General features: G+C 42.1%; 1 protein-coding gene across 1 annotated transcript in view; it reads right to left on the reverse strand.

Moving 5' to 3' along the window:
• The window catches only part of fbxw7 (F-box and WD repeat domain containing 7), a 111,072-nt gene extending 108,090 nt beyond the window's left edge, over positions 1-2,982 (reverse strand). The window contains exon 1 of the mRNA XM_080463333.1: positions 2,571-2,982. The gene's annotated coding sequence lies outside the window, so the exon portion shown is untranslated. The remainder of the gene's footprint in view (positions 1-2,570) is intronic.
• Positions 2,983-4,242: the final 1,260 nt, after the last annotated feature.

A 4,242-nucleotide genomic window follows, 5' to 3' on the forward strand; every position in this document is an offset into this window, starting at 1 on the left:
AGAGAATACTCTCACTCAGTGTTACCTTACATCAACAGTGTTTTGTACTTCTGACTGTTCTAAACTAAACTATGCATGTAAAAGGAGTTGCAAGCGGCTAGTCGAGCCGAGTTTGTCAAGTCTGCAAAAATAAGCTTTTATGTGCATGCAACTTCATATAAAACCAACTTGCAGTGGTTTTGCTCAACCCAGCTCTTGGCCTCTACTTGAGCCCGAGGACAGACCAACTTCCATGGAGAAAGCAGGACTAGTGGGCTTTTAAGTAGCACAAGAATGTTTTTTGTCAACACCGACTCACTAGACTTATGCTCATTTACTGCTGTTTTCTTCTTCCGTGATGTACGACGCCTGTTATCAACACTGACTCCATCCAGCTGGTTTTCATTGTGGCATCAAGGACAACCTCAGACCCGAGAGCTCTCGTGAATCCAGCACAGCCACTAGACTGCAGCGTCTTCCAAAGGGACCAGACAACGTGGCTCACGCCTGTCTGCATTCTAATCAATGAGTGACATTTGAACAGACCTCGTCTCAAACTCGGCGTAATAGGGGGTGCTCTCTTTTACCAACCGCCTCTTTCATTTTGGATGGATTATCCATTGCCAGAGAAAGATACCATTAGGTCACATGAAAGAGAACTGGAGTACAATGAGAAGTGAAACTCAAATTATTTAGCATTTATATATAATTGTTGAGGAGTAATGTGTTGTTAATCTATCAAACACAAGCAGAGGACCTTCAGACATTAAAGTATGGAGTCAAACTTGGGGCAAATCCGAGTACAGTCCCAAAGCATTCCAGTTATGTACGCCACATGTAAATATTAGTATCCGATACAACGATATGGCCTTATCACTGGTTTTAATCATCAGAAGGTGCCGTCTGGAGCACACAAAAACAAATCGGAATACTGTGTCCTATAAACATCCAATTCAAATTAAGCCCCTGCCATCTGCCCCGCGGCTTCTTTGACTCGTGTTGCATCAACTTCAAGTCAGCACATTAAAAAGGTGTGCTATAAAAAACAGGCTGAAGCGAGACAAAAGTAAGGGAGGAGATAAACTGGCTCAATCGTCCACTTCTTCCTCTACTCATGAGACTCAGACAGACCAAAAATAAATGTGGTTTATATGAAAGACAAGCCTGCTCTATGGACACGCCTCGCCCAACACATTCACAGTATATCTCTGACAGCAGCCGAAACATCTCACAATAGCCACGCAGCTGAATTAAACACTTTTTACAACTGTCCGAAAATAGGACCATTACAGGCTTTTTTCATGGGATTGTTAGAATGTTTCTTGGTTTTAACTTAAACAAAGTGGAAACAAACTATTGAAGGGTTGAGTATGGGAACTCATCGAACCTTTCCTCTAAATGTGTCCCCCTTGAAGCATGAAAGTGCTTATGCCAACTCAATTGTCCCACAATAGCTTCCATTTGTCATATGTGTACCTTACTACAAGCAAACAAAGTACTTTAACACCGCTAAAAGTTAACATTTATTATCTACAAACTATCAGGAGTTACAAAACAGAGCGCCAGAGGGGACAGCAATATTGTGACAGCTGAACTGTGCCCACATCTTTTTTCTATACCCAGTTTTCTTCTCTGTCTGAACTGTGTGCCTGCGGAATTTAAGAGGAAAAACAAGTCGAGCACAAAGCTGTTATTGCTCCCAAAAATGTGTCTTAAATCGCCACCTGACAGTGAGGTTAACAAATACCAGCAAGCGCCATGTACAAATACATATTTGGACATTTCGCATATAGATTCAGTAAGACAACAGCACACTTGGGTTACATTCTTAGACTGAACCAATACAACTCGAGCACTGCACGATAAAATAATAAGATGTGAATAAACTTTTTATTTTGGGGGAAAATGTTTGTCAGCTTCCCGGGCCACACGCATGTTGCGTAGCTGCACGTAAACCACGCGATTCACGCTTGTTGACAGTCGTGCATCAGTCACTCTCTGACGTTCTCGCTATAAATGTATGACGAATAAAGTTTCTAATTCACCAGAGCAAACAGATCTCTCTCTCTTCTGCTGTTATTCCTCTGGCTATTTCCACTTTGCACAGTTAAGAGTTTTTATGATCACTTTCCCCCCTCTTTATCTGTGAGAATCTTGAAATAGAGACTGCATAGATTGCAATCCTCCTCGGGGCAACTTTGAGAACTATTTATACATCAAAAGTACTTTTTTATACCAGCAATCCCAATAAAGTCCACACTTATGGAGTTGAGGAGCTTAGCACAATCAACGTTAGCATCAAACTTTTGCAGCTTTCGGCTCGGTCTGTGCATCCAGTTTCGAGCGCATACCGTTAGAGTTGTTTTTTGCCTCAACACAACACGGATCCGTCCAACTTCTATGTGTGCACTTCGGTCACGAGCAGCGGCTTCAACCTGGTGATTTTCATTTGTTTTACGAGCCCCAGACCCACACCAGTGCGTGAAGTTAGCCATGCTAAGAGCTAGCCGTCGAGCTGTGCGCGAGGCCCTCCCCACTGCTGCATTATTTCAGCTGGGATGTCTCACTTTGTGGCTTCAAACTGCACTAACCTCTCAGACGCGGGGGCGGGGGGGGGGACACAGCCGGCCGCTCCGGGTGTCCACACGGGGATGTTTTCCTTGAGGAGCTCCGGCTGGAGGCTCCGCTGAGGTGCAGGGTGCTGCTTCGTGTCTCCCAGCAGCAGTCAGTCAGTCAGTCTGCACCTGATAACAGCAGCTAGCGCGTTAGCACGGAGCTAACTAGCCTCCACAATCCGAGCTGGAGTCATGTTAGCTGCTAACGTTAGCGACTCCGCTAAACCGACCGGTTCCGGTCGACCTGTTGACTCGGTGCTGTGGCACGGCGGCCTCCGGTCATGAGCAGAGGGAATTCAGCCCAGTTGTGAGGTATTTTCGTTCCACGGGCTCCTCTAGCAGCTTCAGGTCTGCTCGTCTCCACCGACTGGAGAGAATGGCTGTCTCCGGTTGATGACGACAGGGTTTTGTTTCTCGTGGGCGCCAGAGTGTGACGTGAACACACGCTCCTTCCCACACTCGCACGAGTTATTAACTCCAAAGATAAAAGGGACAATGGGTTTAAGTAGACCACAAGTCACTCCACATTCTTTACTATTCACTAATATCAACATATCCAAGTTACTGTGCTGATATTTAGGGCAATAAATGTAAAAAACACTACACTCTCTGCAAAAGAGATATCAGAAAGTCCACTAGTCTCAATTGTTTCCATTTTCAAAACGCACAGACCATATACAAAGCATCAAATAACTTACTCAGAAATATTTCAGAGACTGTGTGTTAAAAGAGAGAGGGGGTTATAATATAAGGAGGGGACTAAATTTAAACCATCCATGTGTAGAGTGAAACTGGAACACACTAACAGGGGATAGGTCAGGTGGTGTTCAAACATGAAGCAGTTCAAACAGCGGTACAGACAAATGGTACAACAACTTTTTTTGCTTTATGGTTAATAAAGTTTATGAAAGTTATGAGTATGTGATTGGTTTAAAAAAAAAAAGGGGGTCCCAGGATGCAAACTGATTGATTTGAGAGGTGGAAGGGTTTAATAAACGTATGCTTCTTCCTACTCCTTTTGAAGGATGTTACGTTTAGGCTTTCATTATTTTTGTTCTGTGAATGAATGGAACAAACAAACAAAATTAGCACAATCAGGTAGAAATATGCAATGTACAGGAGATTGAATATTTTTTCATCTGAATGCATGATAATCATGTTGAATGTGTGATTTTAGAAAAGGCCAAGCAAATGAATTGTTATATTTCTACAAAAACAAATACCTCTGTTTGTTCTGGGTTCCGTTGTAAAACATTCTGACACAACCATTCATTAATTTCATTATAACACTTCCTCAGCAGGGAATTTACTAGAAACTGTGGTCATTCAATGACACTGATAAAAGTTCAAACACTATGCAGGAACTCTGTATTTGCCCAATGTTTTCTCAAAAATAATACATCACTTAGATAGATAGATAGATAGATAGATAGATAGATAGATAGATAGATAGATAGATAGATAGATAGATAGATAGATAGATAGATAGATAGATAGATAGATAGATAGATAGATAGATAGATAGATAGATAGATAGATAGATAGATAGATAGATAGATAGATCGATCGATCGATCGATAGATAGATAGATAGATAGATAGATAGAAATTATACCTTTTTCCAACTGTATTTCTACGACGACAAGATA

This window comes from Lipophrys pholis (assembly GCF_963383615.2).
Source record: "Lipophrys pholis genome assembly, chromosome: 5".
Taxonomy (NCBI): domain Eukaryota; kingdom Metazoa; phylum Chordata; class Actinopteri; order Blenniiformes; family Blenniidae; genus Lipophrys; species Lipophrys pholis.